This window comes from Lycium ferocissimum, chromosome 2 (genome assembly GCF_029784015.1).
Source record: "Lycium ferocissimum isolate CSIRO_LF1 chromosome 2, AGI_CSIRO_Lferr_CH_V1, whole genome shotgun sequence".
Lineage (NCBI taxonomy): Eukaryota > Viridiplantae > Streptophyta > Magnoliopsida > Solanales > Solanaceae > Lycium > Lycium ferocissimum.
The window spans coordinates 57512401-57531918 of NC_081343.1; the positions used below are offsets into that span (position 1 = coordinate 57512401).

General features: G+C 33.4%; 1 pseudogene; it reads left to right on the forward strand.

Annotated features, from left to right (window-relative positions):
* The first annotated feature begins 9312 nt into the window (after nucleotides 1-9312).
* Nucleotides 9313-14436, forward strand: LOC132046289 (cysteine-rich receptor-like protein kinase 44; annotated as a pseudogene).
* The last annotated feature ends 5082 nt before the right edge of the window (nucleotides 14437-19518 follow it).

Below are 19518 nucleotides of genomic sequence, written 5' to 3' on the forward strand. Positions count from 1 at the left end.
TTTTAGGGGCGATCAATTTTTTAATTTTAAATTTTACAAACTTCAAAAAATATGATAATAAAAAATTTATTTAAAGTCAAATCTTTAGAGATATTTAGTGAATATTCCAATACATATATAGAGTTTAAGCAAAAGCTACTAAGTACCTCACACAATGTATTGAATCCGCTCCTCCTTGAACTATATTTATAGACGAAAAAGTTAAAAAGATTTGTATAAATATGTTTGCTTTAAACTTATCGACTCCAAACTTTAGATTCATAGATATAGAACCATCAGCGCTTCGATTTTCTTACATTTGATAATAATAACAAGTGATATTTTCCGTCTCTTCACTTAGCAAGTGTACTATACTATTATATGTACAATGTGACTGTCGTATTTGAAATGCAAACATTTAACAAAAAACCTCGCTACAAAAGGGAACATATATCTGCCTTGTAATAATGTTATTGACTTTGTTACTATATATATTTATTGAAAGAGCTAGTTTTTCAGTTCATGTAGTTAATCTGTATCAAAACTGATCTTTCCAAGTAAAAATGTGGTTGCTTAGGTAGGCGAAGCATTGAGTTCTCCTTTCCAACATTGACATCAGTTAATCAATTGGACAACATAAGAACACTAATGAAGTAGACCCCAAATAAAATAAAACTATTTCTACTTGAACAATCAAATGATGTTTAAATAATTTGAATGAGGTTTTTCAAACATTTCAAAATTTTATTAACCATATATAGTAATACTAGTCTCTCGGCACGTGCAACTTAAGATTACAAAAGCTTTGAGAACACCACATAAAAACATGTCGGAGTTGAGAGATCCTACATCTTATTGCATACTTCTCTAATAAATCAAAGAACTTAAAGAAATATTTGACACGATGGAATAATCCATTAAATATTTAGTTGTTTTTCTATCCATGAAGAAATTACTAAAAAGAAAAACCTTATTTTATTTTTCAAAATTGAGAATCTTCCAATTGGTCAATTATCTTCATGTATTTACATCTACATCGATACATATACCAGAGAGGAAGCGAGACAATAACATAATCATAGCTAGAGAAGATTAGGGCAATCATATTAGGAACATAACTCAAGTAGAAGTAGGAATAAATTGCTAGCATGCTTTTTTGCAATTCAACTTTTGTCTCTCGACGTCGTATATGCATACATCAAATCAAACACTCGAAAATTTGAATTTTGTCAACAAATGGTGAAATATCCAACGAACATCATTTTGAAGCAACTGTATTTATATGTTATGAAATATGGCCTAGCTATCATCTGGAATTCTGCAAGTCAAATTTAGACGAAATAAAATGTTAGAAAAATATAAAGACTAATAAATATATGTACAACCTTAGTTATTGTTGCTTTGTATACAGCTTCTCCCGCCTCATGAATTTTCCTTGATTTCAAGCTTCGCCTTAGCTGATTCTAACTCCATCGCATTTTGTGAAGCAAAGCTTATTCCCCTCCGCGTCTTTCCTCTCATGAAATAACAACTTTATAATGCAGAGAAGTGCATCTGTTGGTTTTCTTAGACTGATGAGATAAATTCATTAACATGATTGCCGTTATAATTTACAAATTAAATAATAATAGCTCTACTCATTACACTTTGAAAGGTTACTATTTTTAATATAGTAAAAGCTAAACATCATTAGTATCCATTACTCAAAAGAAATAAATTGCTTTAATTATATAAGCTTAGTGCTTGGATACATTGTACTCGAGAAAATCAAAAGCCTCTACAGCTGACTATCTTAATGTCTCACGTTCGATTTTTTTTAATTTAATTTTTAATTTTTGAAACTTTTTACTAGGATGTATATTTACATTTTTATACAAAGATGTTTTTGGAATTGTAGTTGATTCAAGGACAAAAATACTACAAAAATGACTTTAAGTTTTATATGGATGTTCTTATATGATTGAGCACTCCCTTTTTATGGCAGATATAATTTAATCAATGGATAAATATTTGACACAAAGAAGGTACTCTAGAAGTCATATGAAATGGCAATATATTATGCATTTTATTAATACATAGAATATGAAAAGATTGTGAAACGATGACTTTAATAGCTAGTAGAAGCTCAAAGGAGCAATCAGATCAAAAACGTGGAATTCAATTACAAAAATTGAATAGAAATTTATTTCTGATTTGATTCAATGCAGTTTAAAATTCATTACTGCTCCTGAAAAGTTTGATTCAACTTTCATGTAATTGATATATTACTTCTTAATATTTAATGAATTAGATATTTTATTGCATTTTGATTTGCAAGAGGGGCAAAATTGTGATCTAAATTTGAAGGTTGGAGCTTCCTACTTTTAGTATAATATGATGATTATTTCAAAAATGAATTTGTTAGGCTGATTGAACGAAATTTTTTTTTTTTTTTTATATCTATTATAACTTAATTTTATAGTTTTCAGTTTATCTTTAATAACATACTTTAATAATCACATTAATTTTATAGTTTTCAGTTTATCTTTAATAAGTAACATACTTTAATAATCACATTAATTTTATGGCATGTTTAAGATCATTGATCGTAATTTTTTTTTCATTTCTTTAAATTTTGCATCCAATCCAACAGAGTGTTAATTTTAGGCTAAGACTTCTGAGCTACGCAGCTAGCCTTAATATATCAATGTCATCTTCCTTGATTTCATGTATCAGAAATTGTTCACTTGTTTATGGTTACGCAAATGTGGTCCTCTACATCCTTTCAATACTTTTTCTCTAACTCTATTTACTTTTTAAGGATTGGTTGAAATTTGAAATGGGGTTCTCAAATTCATTCTGTTCCTGAATTGTTTGGCCTTTGTTTTCATGTATAAAACATCCAAAAATGTAGTGTACTTGTGTTTAAAATCTGTTTTATTTGTTATCCGTGATTTTAAATATATCTATATATATATATATTTAGAGAAAACTAGCTGCTTGGTTTTGTGCTCAAAAGCAGACACTGGTTTGGTCATGATAGATGAGAGATTTTATTTTCACATAACCAACACTACTCAGAGAAAACGACATAAATGGTCCCTTAATTATGATGGTAGGCTCAAAATAATTCCTTAATTATGCACTTAACAACTTTGGTCCTTTAAGTTTGCCATAAGTTAACAAAACTATGAGGATAAGTTAAAAATAGTCCCTTAAGTATGCACTTAACAGTTTTGGTCCTTTAAGTTCTTCAAAAGTTAACGCTTTTAGTGTCCCAAGAAGATATTCTTCGAACTTTGTTGGTTAGATTTAACGGGAACAATGAAGAATAAAAGAGGAAATTAGCGAGAACTCATATTTAGAGGTACACACTACTAAAAAAAGGGGTCAAATACCTTGGGACAATACCAATCGACCTCCGTCGGTTACAGTGCAAAACCAAGAAAAACCAACAAACTTGATAATGTCAGAAAATAGTGCCTCGGAACACAAAAATAGACTGTCTCAGTCAGTTAAAATCGAGGGAGTTCACTAGCTAGGTAATATACACTAAACTTGGTTTTTATTGAAAATTCGGTATAAAAATAAATTCTTTCATTGTAGTGATTTTTTTTTTAAAATAGTTTCCATGCATTTTTTCCCAAAAATAACCGACGATCGTCCATCAATTTTTGTTAAAAATATTTTAAAAAAAGTCATTTACTTTCCAATAGTGTCCTTCGGTTCTATCCGTCGATTTTCCTCCATCGGTGACAATTTTTGTACTTTTTACCATTTCTAATTTATTTCTAAGTCTAGTGTATTTTACTTCGCCGATGGACTCCCTCGGTTTTAATTGACATACTCCGTTGTTTTTGCGTTCCGATATATTATTTTCTGACATTATCAAGTTTGTTGGACTTTTCTCGGTTTTGCAGTATGATTGATGAATGTCCGTTGGTTTTATCCCGCGAGGTATTTGACCCAGTTTTTTAGTAGTGTGTTCCTCTAAATGTGAGTTCTCTTTTTTTTTTTCTTTCCTGTCAAATCTAACAAAAAGATTTCGATGAATATTTTGTCGGAGACTAGAAGTGTAAACTTTTGGTGAACTTAAAGGACCAAAATGTTAAGTGCATACTTAAGGTATTATTTTTAACTTACACTCATAGTTAAGGGACCATTTTTGTTAACTTATGACAAACTTAAAAGACTAAAACTGTTAAGTGCATAGTTAAGGGACCATTTATGTTGTTTTCTCACACTACTCATGTGAGACTCCATTTTTAATTGACAAGTGGACTTATGGGTCCTACTTGCTTACTTTAAGACTTAGGGAACGTTTGTTATGAAATATAAGCAAAAATAGTCCTGCGATAAAAAATTAGTACCACCTTGTCATTTGTTTGGTTGCTAATCCTGGGATAAGTTATCCCAACATTAAAAATAGTATCGGGATAACTTATATCCATCAGAGGGTAGAATAATAATCCTAGGATAACTTATCCCGGGATAAAAAAAGAAAATTGACTAAGATAGCCCTGAGGGGAAATTTTGGGTATTTTAGGCTAAATAGAGTGGAGGGTATTTTTATAAACAAACAACAACTTCTTAAAAATTAGGCAATGTGTGTTATTTCTAATACAACATATCAAACAGTGAATAAAAAATAATAACAGGATAACTAATCCCATCATTACTTGTCTTCAAACCAAACGACACCTTAAAACCTTAAAAGGCAACTTAAAAATCTACATCTTCCTATTTAAACTATGCACTAAAATAAGTAAAAATATTAAACGAAATAAACAATCAACTAAACGTCATCATTACAGCATGGTTGCTTTTATTTTCTATCTATTTTGTTTAAAGAGTAGTAATTATGCGTCTTAAATCCATCAACTTAGATTAATTTCTTATTCCTCTTAGAAAAAAAAAACAAACAGTTTGGTTGAGTTATTTATTCAAGTTGAAAAGGTATGCTAAATGATAATTAAATATCCCAACGTATGAAAATTGAGAGTGATTATTTAGAGAAGTAATCCACTCTCCCATTAGTATAATTAAAATATGGACAATCACAAAATTAAAGTAAGAAAACTAATGTATAAAATAATGAAATAAACGCTAACGTCAGTATTATTAACACAATTTAAAGTAGAACTAAAGTATGTACACATAAATCGTGTAATAGATAATTTTGAACTAAAAATAATACTAATAGATAAATTAAATCAAGTATTAATTCTGTGGGTACATATTTGCTTCTCTTGTTCTTCCACACATGAATTGAATTCAAGTGTCGATCTTTTGTTTAGCTAATTTTTTTTTATTATTATTATATATTTTGGTGCTTAGTTTTAGAAAAATGTAGACTTTTAAGTTTCCTTTTTAAGTTTTATGTCTTAAAAAGTAAGCAAGTGGGCCCATTAATCCACTTGTCAAGTAATAATAGAGCCTCAGCATTGATTATGTGATAGATAAGCTTTATTTTAAGACTGTTTCAGACCGTGTCATTGGAAATCGATTGTGATTCAAAAGAGGGGTGGATCAAGATAAATGTCAAATATATCATTCTACCTTATTTTATTAGCTAATTTTACCTTTCGTCAGCGATTGTAAACAAAAATACCCTGCAGTCTTCAAACTTCACACTTATACTCTTATTTGAATAGGAACTTCAAAACCTCTTAAACTATCCAATTTCAAAAAAAATTACCCACTTCCTTTGTTGATCTGCCCCAATCCACCAATCATTATCATCATCGTCATCGAGCTTCAGCTTCTTTCATGGAGAAAAAAGCAAGAAGCAAAAACACACCCAAATAATGAAACCCTAAAATTAACCTTTAAATATATAAGTCAAATACTATCGAATAAATGAAATTGACGGAGTATTAATTCGTATATAACATGATCACCTCACATTCAACAGCGCTAATTGACATACAAAAGTTTTCATTACATTTCAATCTGGGTTGTCCCGAATAAAACATAAAACGACAAAGAAATAATTAAACAAAAAGACGGATATTCTAGAACTAACTCAGCACATCTATGAATGACGTCGTTGGCCAATAGAAGAAAAAAGCTTCTTTTCCATGGATAATAATTAGCAGCTTACTTCCTTCGCTCTGATTAGAAATTTGTTTGCCGTTATAGACAACATTTCAAAAAAAAAAAAAAAAAAACTATGGAGGAAAGTGAAAAAAGACAAAAAGAAATGGATGAGAGGAATAGAACGGGTGCTTTGAGTTCTCTGATGGGATATTTTTCGGGCGACACAGTTCCAGCAACAATAATCCCATCTTAATATTGATGATGATAGGTGGGTCAACACACAGAGTGGGTAATTTTTTTTAAAATCGGGTAATTTAAGAGGATGTGGCATTTCATTCAAATAGGGGTATAAGTGTGAAGTTTGAAGACGGCAACAGTATTTTTGTTCATAATCGTTAACGAAGAGTAAAATTAGTTAATAAAACAAAGTAGAGGGATATATTTAACCTTTTTTTCTCTAAATAAAATGAAGTGAGCAGTTGGGTTTCTGGGCTAAATTAGTAAGTAGTAAGAGAATTTGGGCTCAAGACAATTTTAGTTGGGAAATTTGCACGATTGTCCTTATTCGGGGGTGGTCTTTAACTTTTGGCCCTCAAATTGCGATCTTTAATTTTTATCATTCGCTAAAAAACCCTTAGTTCAGGGTTCGAACCTCGCTCAGTCAAAAATTAAAAAAAAAATCGCAAAATAGAGTTTGGATTCGCAAGACAGAGTTTGACTCAAAATCAGACTGATGAGGGGAGCTTGACCGTGAACTCTACTTAAGGCAGAGTTTTGCCTTATGCCGTCGTGCCTGTGCACTTCTCCCCCAAGTTTCTTCCAAGCATGCCTTGTCGCACTTCACCTCCCGGTGTTCACTTGGAAAGCGCCTCTGGTGGCTAACTTTGTGGTGAACTCGTTGTCATCCACGCCATGATCCTTACGGCACTAATGCATCCTCTCGGTAGCTTAACTTTTGAGTGATGGCACTCTTGTTAGCCACATAATAATTGTCGCAAATGGCAAATCTGTTTGGAAGTCTGCTTCCGACTTGTAGTTTACATCCGAGACTCCGTGCGACTAAGGCACTTAGTTCGTCGGTTGATGTCTTGCTCCCGCATCTAAATTTGTCAGGATTAGTGCGCACTCTCCGATGTGTGCACGTAATCCCACTATGTTTGGCGCAGAGTTTTGCCTTCAAGCATAAGACAAAATTCTACCTTAAGGTAGAGGTTTGCATTAAGGCTAACATTTTTTTTTTTTACTCAGATAAAATTTCTGTTTCTGCCTTAAGACCTAAGTTTTGCCCGAATAGGCTTAATTTTGCGACGAAACTCTGCCTTGCGATTTTTTTTTTTACTAAACTGGGATTCGAATCCCAAACCTCATCGTATTAGGCGAAGGGTGAAAATTAAAGACTAGAAATTTGAGGGGCAAAAATTAAAGACCAGTGCCTTTGAAGGGCAATCCGCACAAAAAAAATATTTTTGTTGCTCTTTTGTTCTTGCTTTTATTTGATTGGATTGTTAGGAACATACATAGGCCGTTAGCAAATCTTAAGCAACTTAAGGAAGAAATGGGCAAATAAACACTTTTTGAACCGCTAATCAAATTTCAGTATTGACCCACATTTCAACTTCAAATTTGAAATTTGATGTTTGAAACAAAAACTTTCAATTGCGTTTTTCATGTCCAAATAGAATTTTTAACTTTCAAATCTCTTTTTCAACTTAATTCCAAAATACAAGAGAAATCATTATGGGGTTAAATTTAAAACTCTTGGGAAAAAGAAAATAAGATAATTGCAAAAAAATAGTTGGATTTCAGAAATCATAAAAAGTAGCAGCCACAATTTTCCCACCTTGGCGGTTTTTTTTTTAATCCACTGCTTTCTCCATCAACCCCATAAATTGGAGTTGTGGAATTCCATAAATTCTAAGAGTCAATTAGTCAAGATATAGACCAAGTCAAAATCGATATTCCCTATTCCACTGTAGGTGGCATTATTTTCTTATTGATTTATTATTTCAAAAAGAAATTGTTAGTCTGTTTAAAAGAAATTTGATATTTTTTATATCTAATATAATTTAATTTATACTTTTCAGTTTGTCTTTAATAACATACTTTTATAATCACATAAATTTTATAGCATGCATTAATCCTAAAAGTTTTTTTTTTTTCTTTTAAAATTTGCATCCAATCCAACAGAGTGTTAATTTTAGGCTAAGGCCTGTGAGTTGCGCAACTAGCCTTAAAATATCAATGTCCTTATCTTCCTTTATTAACATGTGTCAGAGATTGTACGCTTTTTTCTGGTTAGGCAAATGTAGTCCACTGCACCCTTCCTATACGTTTTCTCCAACTCTATTTACTTTTCAAGCTCTTGCAGTTCTAGGTCCAATATATAAACAAATGACTTGGTACTATTACACATTCAGCACTTAATTTACTATCAAAATTTGCCTGTCACTTGTAGCCAACCATTCTATATATCGAGCAACTTAGACAGCCATGACCATGGCTATCCAGAAGTGGCTGCTCTTTCTTTTTTTTGCATATACATCTTCATGTTGTTATCCTAACGCAGCTGCCTGATTTACGATACAGTTCATGTGGTCACAATGGTAACTATACTGAAAATAGTACATACAAGACCAATCTTAACACACTCCTCTCTTCCCTTCCATCAAAAATTGATAAATATGGTTTCTACAATGCTTCCATTGGGCAAAATACCGACAGAACCAGTGGTATTGTGTTATGTAGAGTATTGACCCACATTTCAACTTCAAATTTGAAATTTGATGTTTGAAACAAAAACTTTCAATTGCGTTTTTCATGTCCAAATAGAATTTTTAACTTTCAAATCTCTTTTTCAACTTAATTCCAAAATACAAGAGAAATCATTATGGGGTTAAATTTAAAACTCTTGGGAAAAAGAAAATAAGATAATTGCAAAAAAATAGTTGGATTTCAGAAATCATAAAAACTAGCAGCCATAATTTTTCCACCTTGGCGGCTTGTTTTTATCCACTGCTTTTCCATCACCCCCATAAATTGGAGTTGTGGAATTCCATAAATTCTAAGAGTCAATTATTCAAGATATAGACCAAGTCAAAATCGATATTCCCTATTCCACTGTAGGTGGCATTATTTTCTTATTGATTTATTATTTCAAAAAAGAAATTGTTAGTCTGTTTAAAAGAAATTTGATATTTTTTATATCTAATATAATTTAATTTATACTTTTCAGTTTGTCTTTAATAACGTACTTTTATAATCACATAAATTTTATAGCATGCATTAATCCTAAAAGTTTTTTTTTTCTTTTAAAATTTGCATCCAATCCAACAGAGTGTTAATTTTAGGCTGAGGCCTGTGAGCTGCGCAGCTAGCCTTAAAATATCAATGTCCTTATCCTCCTTTATTAACATGTGTCAGAGATTGTACGCTTTTTTCTGGTTAGGCAAATGTAGTCCGCTGCACCCTTCCTATACGTTTTCTCCAACTCTATTTACTTTTGAAGCTCTTGCAGTTCTAGGTCTGATACATAAACAAATTACTTGGTACTATTACACATTCAGCACTGAATTTACTATCAAAATTTGCCTGTCGCACTTGTAGCCAACCATTCTATATATCGAGCAACTTAGACAGCCTTGACCATGGCTATCCAGAAGTGGCTGCTCTTTCTTTTTTTGCATATACATCTTCATGTTGTTATCCTAGCGCAGCTGCCTGATTTACGATATAGTTCATGTGGTCACAATGGTAACTATACTGAAAATAGTACATACAAGACCAATCTTAACACACTTCTCTCTTCCCTTCCATCAAAAATTGATAAATATGGTTTCTACAATGCTTCCATTGGGCAAAATACCGATAGAGCCAGTGTTATTGTGTTATGTAGAGGAGATCTGGAGCTAGAGGAATGTCGCAGTTGTGTCAATAACCTTGCTCAAAAGCTTGTACAGTTATGTTCTAACCAAAAAGAAGTTTTTGGTGGCTATGATGGATGTATGTTACAGTATTCGAATCAATCCATTGTAGGCACTGCGTCATTTCATGTTAAATATTACTTTTGGAATCCTGCGAATGCCTCAAAACCTGAGGAATTTAATCAGGACCTGATAAAATTATTGGAAAATTTACGAGACGCTGCTGCAAAGGGTGGTCCTCTCCGAAAATATGCTAGTGGTAATGTGACAGGTCCAAATTCTCAGTCTATATACGCGCTTGTGCAGTGTACTCCTGATTTGGATCGTCTTACTTGCTTCAATTGCTTAACTGACGCTTATGGAAATATGCCTAATTGTCCCTGCAAGGGAAAGAGGGGTGGCAGAATCATAGGAACTAGTTGCAACTTCCGTTATGAAAGTTCCCGTTTCTTCGAGAATGTGGCGTTGGAAGCCCCGTCACCTGCAGGTGAAAACATTTTTATTGTTCCTTCTGCTCGTCTTAATTTTGATGTGACTATCGAAGCATAGTTATGTAAATGAAAATTTACATTTACCTTTTCTAATTCTTTAAGCTTCAATATGTAGCAGAGAGCAGATAAGGTTCTCGGTTCAAATCTCACTATCATCCATTATCAAGAAAAATTACCACATGTTTGACTCATAAAATAAAGGCCTAATACATAAAGTGTCAAATTTGGCGCTCAAATTTGGCGAAGAAAAGACCTCACTGTATCGACTTTGTGAAACACTCCAACTTACAAAATGATGATCTAGGCACCTCAAAATTTGTACATGTAAAGATCGGCATTTGTGTTTACGTATACGACTTTATACAAGTTGAGGTGTTTGTAACGTACATCTAAAATTGGAGGGCATAACGCTACTTGAGGCCAAGTTTGAGGGGGCTGTTTATGCATTATGCCTAAAATAAAACTAGGTGTGCACTTGAGAAAGCGTGTTGAAGACATTTAGCAAAGAAAAGTATACCATGTCTAACAACATAAACCTTTAGAGGAAATGATCAAACAATTTAACACGCCCACAAATTGTTACTTGTGAGCGTACTGTATTATATGAGCAATATTGTGATATTTAATAAGTATGCATAGTTTCTTAAATACCCTGAAAAGGGAAGTAAGACAAGTGAATTGGGAAAGGGAAGAGAGAAACTTATTTTCACATGAGTAGTAGTTAAAAATTGATAGTAACTAACTTGAAGCAATTTTCTAGGGAATGATAATAAACGAGCCCAACGGGAGGGATGATAAAACGAGCCTCCAACGGGGAAGGATGATAAAACGACACGAACGATCGTCATTATCGTTGTGCCGGGAATTCAATTGTTATTCTCATTATTTGTCTTTCTGTCATCTTGATGAGAGGCGTAAAAGGAAGCCGTAAAGGAATTCGAGTAAGCTTAAACTATAAACAAACAATAATTAAGGAAGGTTGAATTCTTATGACCATCTTTCAATAATTTGTTGTGTGCTATTACTACTATGTTATGAAGGTATACAGGGGGATGATTTTAGCACCGCAGAATCCTTGCAATATGATTTTTCTACAATTGAAGCAGCAACAGATAACTTTTCAAATGCTAATAAGTTGGGACAAGGCGGATTTGGTCCCGTCTACAAGGTGATTAAGCTTACATATCGTTGCATGAGTTTAACTTCTATAGTACAAAATATCTTTCCACTGACATATATAAGTAAACTCCTAAATGCATAACACCAAATTGAAATGCATAACACCAAATTGTTGTTGTTTAATTTATAATTTTTCCAATTTGTTCTCATATGTTTCGGGGTAAGCTTCCAAATGGACAAGAAGTAGCGTGAAAAGATTGTCGGCGATTCGGTCAAGGTAATCTAGAATTCAAAAATGAGGTCTTGTTGGTTGCGAGACTTCAACATAGGAATTTGGTTAGGTTCATTGATTTTGCCTAGATGGAACGGAGAGACTTCTTGTCTACGAGTTTGTTCCAATGCAAGCCTTGATCACTTTTTATTTGGTATGTATTGCTTAATTTTTATCGAGCTTGAGCATCAATAATTATGAATCTAACTTATATACACTAACGATCCTAATTGATAGAACACTTACTCTACATGTAATTTGATATATTGTCCTATTTATCGCCTTTATTAACCATAAAACTAATTGCACTTATTATGAGAAGTTTCATGTAGTAATCTTTTAAGTCACTTAAGATTAAAAGTTTTTTATATTGTCAATGTATAGAAGTCTAACTCATAAGTTATTCTTCATCTCGTTCGCGATTCGATTAAATGCAAGCAATTGGATTGGGAAAGGCGATTCAAAATCATCGGAGGCATTGCTAGGGAATTCTTTACCTTCGTAAGATTCTAGACTTCGGATCATTCATCGTGATCTCAAAGCTAGTAATATTCTACTTGATGCGAAATGAATCCAAAAATTTCTAATTTGGCATGGCAAGGCTGTTTACATTGGATGAAACTCAAGGCAACACAAGCGAGAATTGTTGGGACCTAGTAAGTTTTACATCTCTCATCGAGGATAGGATTGGTACTTTTCATACCACCGGGAATTTTTCTTTATCTATTTAGCAAGAATAAAAGCTGCCTCGAGACAAAAGCAAATCTTTCCTTGAATTGTTATTAGAATATGGATTTTGCATGTCATTGTAATCTCTTCAGGAGTGGTTACCTCAATATTGTTGATCTAGGACTTTGGTGGTGTCTAAAATTTGTGTTATTCGAGATGAATGGTCATATATCCAGAGTTCTATTCTTAATTTGGTCACTACCAAAGTTGCAATCTCTGATGATAAAATGAAGCTCATTTACAGAAGTATGATCTTCTGCCAAAACAGAGTTCTGGAAATGAATAGGCTAAATTTGATTTTGTCTAGAACAAAAAAAAAAATCTTTTTCTTTTCGGCATATGAATTCATTGTTCAGAGTGGTTTATTAGATATGATCTCTTGGCAGCATTATATAAGATATAGGTCTTAACTCATCACAACTTGCTGTTTGCTCAGCTAAGAATAGATCAATGGTCTAAGAGTTGTCTTCACATTACAGTGGGATACATTCTAACTAAGGGAAAAAAAAAAAAGCAGACATCAAAAGGAGTCCATAACAACCCAATTACTTGTATAAATTGCAGCATAATGTTTTTTACTTCCTAAGTTCATTGAAAAATGTCCAAATTCCTTAATGAACCATGTAGTTCTGACTTATAACATCAAGTAGTTCCCCGTTTTGACAGTTCATTTAGTTTTGCTTATCCCACTGTTTGGACTACTAAACCGACAGAACTGAATATTTAGCCTTTTACCTTAGTCTGTCAATGAGAAGTGCAAAATATATGTGTACAAAAAACTTTAACAATTGAATTTTGTTTGGCAGTGGATATATGGCACCAGAATATGCAATGCATGGGCAATTTTCAGTAAAATCAGATGTTTTTAGCTTTGGAGTACTAGTCTTAGAAGTTTTAAGTGGACAAAAAAACACTTGTTTCGAAATGGAGAATCCATGGAAGATCTTCTGAGCTATGTAAGTAACTAGTCAATTAATCAAGTATTCCTGAATCCTAAACTAGTTGGGATCTGCTACATGCATTATGGAGTATGAAATATGTTTATCTCTTACCTCCCAAATATTGGTGAATTACATTATTCCAAAATATTTTATGCTTTAGGAAAACAAGAATCAATTACTATTACTTTTTCTTTTGCAAATTCAACCTTGTCTTGCTCCAACTAGTTGAGTGCTAATTAAGTGAGATGTTTAAGATAAAATTGACAAATGCTCTTATATTTTTTGAAGACAAATACTTTTATGAGTAAGGCTATTTAATGTTTTTTTCTTAAGTTTCGTGCAATACTCAGTATGATATATGATTTCGTCTGATTCTGAGAGTTGATCTATCGCAGGCTTGGTCGAATTGGCGGAATGGAACAGCTATAAATTTTATAGATCCAATGCTGAGGGGAACCTCAGGACTCGTTCGGGACATAATGAGATGCATTCACATTGCTTTATTGTGTGTTCAAGAAAATGTGGTACGATAGACCAACCATGGCAGCAGTTGTTCTCATGATCAGTAGCCTCTCTATGAGTCTTCCAGTGCCTTCAGGGCCTGCATACTATAGGCACAAAGAATACTAGCGCAGAGATGTCGCTTATTCAAGAATACAACACAAGAATGACAGACTCTAGTGAACTAGCCAAAAGTAAATCTATTGGTTCATCACGAAATGAGGCGTCAATATCTGAGTTATATCCTCGTTAACATCCTTAGACATAATAACCTTTTCTCCGAGTTTACTTATTTTCTTTGTTAGTACTAGTTCTAGTATATGTGCTTAGGGGATCTTAGTAGCTTAGTTGGTTAGTTACCTGAACTTTTACCTTGTTGGTGAGGGTTCGATTTCTCACCTTGTAATCCCCTCCCCCATTTCCACTCCCCCTACCCCTACCCCTTATGTATTAAAAAAATGTGCCTAAGCATTACAAAAAATTATTAGGCGCAAACATGTAGTATATTTATATGTTACTCCATATAGTGTTTTGGTGTATGTTCCATTAAGTGCAAAGTGAAACGTCAAACAGGAAAAAGAATATTTTTTGGAACCTCCAAAATTAAAATAGAAGCAGAGATCCTTGGCAATGATTTTTGAGGCTCGTCATTAAGAAGTTATATCCATTGCATTTATTTCGATAGACTTCTTTCAAATAGAATTGAATATATAGATAGGAATTTTTTTCTTGCTTTGAGATTGAAATAAATTAAAAAGGAAAAGAAGGTAAATAAAAGGGCAAAGACAAGGAAGCACAGGTAAAGAAATACTCTTTTGCAGAAGTAGAAGTAAACCGCCACGAATAAGTTTTGAGATGTACCCACAGTACATAATGTTGAAAAATACTACTACTACATACAACGTTCACTATCCTAGCAAGTGCGGCACGTCATTTTAGTTTGAACTTTTGAACTGCTTCATTGTATTAATAAGCATTACAAAAAAATATTAGTGTGTCCAGGGTTCATCGCCTCTATTCTGGATGGACAATAACAATAGAGAGTGGTGCTTACAAAAATTGCATGAAAAAGAATACATATTTTCTTGAATACTTACAGGAAGTAACCAAAGAAAATGAACGTACCTGATACAAAAATTTGCAGATAACCTCTGCTATTTCTTCTAATGGGGAGGGTTATGCATTAGCAAATTGTTTATAGCTTTAGCATTTTTGGACTCTTTTTCGCTAAAATACCCTTTTCGTAGCTTTAAAAGGTATTCTCGACTTGCGATGGTGGCATGGAAATTTAATTGGCGGATACCTTTTGAATTATATTTATTTAATGTGTGGGAATAATTTATTCATAGGAATATGAGTTTCACACATATAAGGCACAAGTTGGTAAATAAAGTATTTGACAGAATGACTATATTTTAAAGTATACAAAATGGTTAAGTGAATAAGTAAATTGAGGGAAACAATTGTGATGAGTTAATGGGCTAAGTCCACAATTCATTTAGTATCCTATGTTTCATGGCCCATATATAAGGATGAAATTAAGTGGGTAGGGTTGAAAATGCTAAAGTACAAAATCAAAGTTTTAAGCAAAGAGTTTATGCACAGACGCTGCGTTGTCTTCACTCGTGCTTCGAAGGGAATTTCTCCACTAACCTCCAGGTAGTTTATTTGAGTTTGGTTCATGTATATTATATTATGTTATATATAATGGTGTGCATGTGGGATGCAATTTGATTTCAATTAGACCAATCTTACGAATGCGTTTCTGGTTATTAAAATTAGGTCAAAGTTAGTGGATGTGATCATAATGATGATAAAATGATTTAAGGGCTAATGATAGTGTGATGATGAAGTAGTCATTGGGCATAAATACTAAAATGTAGTCTTATGTTTGGTTCTGTTCGTGTTCTTTTGTTGGAAGTCCTCCGGTTTCATTATTTCACTTCCATTTTCGAATTTTGTCTTTATGTTATTAGTTTGCAACCAGGGGCGGATCTATGTGGAGGGCTGGGGATGCCACGCCACCCGGACACTTCGGTAGAAATTTCGTGTATGTTATGTGCATATGTACAAAACTCAGTATATATTCATCTTGCCACCCTCACCAACAGAAAATAGAAAGGTGCCACTGGCGAAGGGCACACCATACCACCCAAGTGACCAGAGTTCGAATCTCGGCTTCAACTCAGTTGTATATCTTTTTAACTTTTATTTTTTAATCTTTTTCTTTAATTCTTCTTTACTTGTTTTGGCTTGCTCTTTTACTTGCTGCTAAGTTACACGCTTCAGCTCTATCCTTTTTCGTTTTTTATTTCCTTCTTCAATTCTTCTTTACTTGCTTTTCTTGCTTTAATTAATTCTTGATTCTTTTTACTCCCTCTTTGTTTAAGTATTAATTTCTTAATATGTGTGGCGTGCATATTCCATATCAATGAGTACTAAATTTTAAAATATCACATAAATATTAAGTAATAAAGATATATTTAAACAGTAAATTATATTATTAAGTTTTAAAATTGATAAATAATATTATGATAAAATTTAAAAGATATTGTGATCTTTCAGCGATGTTCGCGCTAAGTGAAGATGACTGAGTTAAAGCTACAATTCTTGATTCTTTCTCAATTGTATATCTGCAACAACACACGAAGACATTGGAGGAAGAATATATTGAGGTAATAGTATTAGAGGGTTTATACGGGTAAGAATTTTTAACGTAGAAAATCTGTTTCTTTCTCAAAGTTCTAGAGAATAAGGCCTCCTATTCCCACAAATTTTTTTTAGAGCTTGTTTGGATGGGCTTAAAATAAAGAGCTTATAAAAGTCGAGTTGACTATAAAACAAAAAAAAATAAGTTGGGAGTAGGCTAACTTATTTTTTTTTTGTTTATATGTCGTTTTAGCCTTTAATTTACTTTAGATAAGCTAAGTCAAATAGGCCGAATTATTTTTTTAGGCTTATTTTATGCACAAAATGGCTTTAAGCTGGTTAGCCAAACACTCAAAAAAGTTAAAAACAGCTTATAAGCAACTTATAAGCCAATCCAAACGGGCTCTTAATTAGACTGCTTAGATCTCTTTAATCTCAAAATAGCTAGAAGAGAACACTGCTAAATAAATCTGCATATTTGATCGATTTGTCTATATAAATCGAAAACGATAAATAACCCGAATCGAACAAACCGACCCATTTATCCTATTTGGATGGTGTGGCACCCGGAACCTCCAAATCCTGGATCCGCCTCTGTTTGCAACTTTAATTTTTAATACATTGGGTGTGTGTAATTGAATATTATGGTATTGTATTATATGAACACCTTCAAATTCGTGGTATTTGAGTTGTGAAAAGTGAGATATTAATCTTAAGTTAAGATGTCAGGGTAACTAAAGGTTTTGAGCCCTAGTCTTAAAAAATGAGAATTTATAATTTGAGAGTCCATTTGTGAATGCAATTGACTAATTTTCTGGATATATGACCCTTAGGTTATGGGTAAATTGATATTTAAATAAAATTCCAATTTTGCCCTTGTGGGCCCGATGTCACTTTTTAAGGTCATTTTTGGGTTTCGAATATAAGTATATCAATATGGGTGTTCTTAGATTCGTATTCTAACGTAGATCACATATTTGATAGACTTCGATCGTTCAGAGGCTCTACGCAAAGGGAAGGCATTGGTTTGATCGTTCGTGTCACCCGCTAGGCATTGAGGTACGTTACGGCTTACTTTATATCTAGACTTCGGTTAGCAAAATGTATGTAGATAGTATTGATTGACGGGGAAAGCATGATAGGCCTTCAGGCATGGTGTAGAGGTGAATTCCATCTAGGTTGGTATTGTCGGTACCGTTATTGGGCTTGTCGCCATTATTGATAATCTTTTTTGTGTGTGCTTGTCGCCATTATTGTGATATTGTTATGTGGGCTTGTCGCTATGGTTGTGATTTCATGTACTTGATATAATTGTCTCTCTCTCTTGTTATCTCGCTTGTCATATGGAAGAAGAAGGTTATTACTGAGAAATTGAGTATTGAATTGCATTTCATAGTATGAATCCGTGGAATCTATGATTGCGGTGATTATTGAGGTTGATTTCATGTGAGGCATGCATCCCATATTTCATGTGTTTTGACGTGATTATCACATGTTGTATCTCTGTCACATACTAGCTTACTCATCTCATGAAAGGGAAGGGAAATATTGATGATTGAACCGTGGACAATAATATGACTTGTACTTGTTGACTTTATATTGGTGATATTGTCAGACCGACATCATGCATGACATAATTCCATATTACTCTTATGTCATTACGATGGTGAGGTGAGTGATTGAGAGACTCGAGGTCTTTGCGGGAGATCGTAGTGATTGATAGCCTCGAGGTTGTCGTCGGAGAGCACGAGTGGTACATGGACTTTGCGGGTTTCCCATTGGGTGCTGACTATGAGCATTACTATATCATGTGTGTACGAGAGTAGAGAGTGAGAGGTGACTCATCAGACACATAGCATTTGACAGCGATACATTGCATCGCATCGCACTCCATTGAATCGCTATTCATGTCATTGCATGGTACTCGATTGATTCTTGATTGGAATTATTGAGTTATTGTTTGTAAGGTATTTATATGAGGAAGCAGCGGACTCGAGGTTTAGAGATTTCCACCTAGGTGATAACCCGAGATATTGAAATCCTTGTGACTATCGTTATCGGCAAGACTTCATATCGCTAGACTTGGATCGTGGTTTGATTGCTTATTTGCTATTACTTGTTAGTTGCTTCGTTTATATGTGTGAACTAACCATTGTCGGCTATGATACCTACGAGCCTTGTGTTGTGCTCATACTACTCTTGCTTCGCCAAATCAGGGAGTGTAGAGTTGTTTTTAGGTGATGTTCGGAGTCTCAGCCACTCGTTTCGGCATTCGTCGAGGCGTTTGGGTGAGCTATTTGAGATCTTGCACCCAGTCTCTTCAGATTTCTGTTGTTCCTTATCCCCGAGCAAGTCGTATCCGCCTTAGTCTCGTTATTTACTTGAAATTGTAAACTTCTTAGAAGCTCTTGTATAAGTCTAGACCAGATTTTGGGAATTTCTAATAATAAAGTATTTCTTCCTCATTGGTATTAATATTTAAACAGTTAGAGTGTGTTTACATATTGTTATATCACATGTTGTATCCAATTGGGGTAGTTAGGGGAAGGGTTCGCCCACCAGAGGGGTTAGTGTGGGTGCCCGCATGATCCCTGATTTGGGTCGTGACATGCATTGTCTAGATAAATAAGTCTATTCATATAAGTTGATTAGAGAGCAAAATTTAAGCTATCAAATAAGACAATTCATTATGTAGTTAATTTGTTGACAGAAGGAAACCCAAAGTTTTTCAATTTAGGAGGTGGAATGATTTACACCGTGGTAAAGTATCCATCCGAAAACTTGTCTATGTTCTTTATCCTTCCTATTGATTAACCAATAATTACTGTAACTGAATAGCACTCAATACTGACAAAGCATTACAATGACACTTTAAAATTTTAATAATAAAAAAATTATTA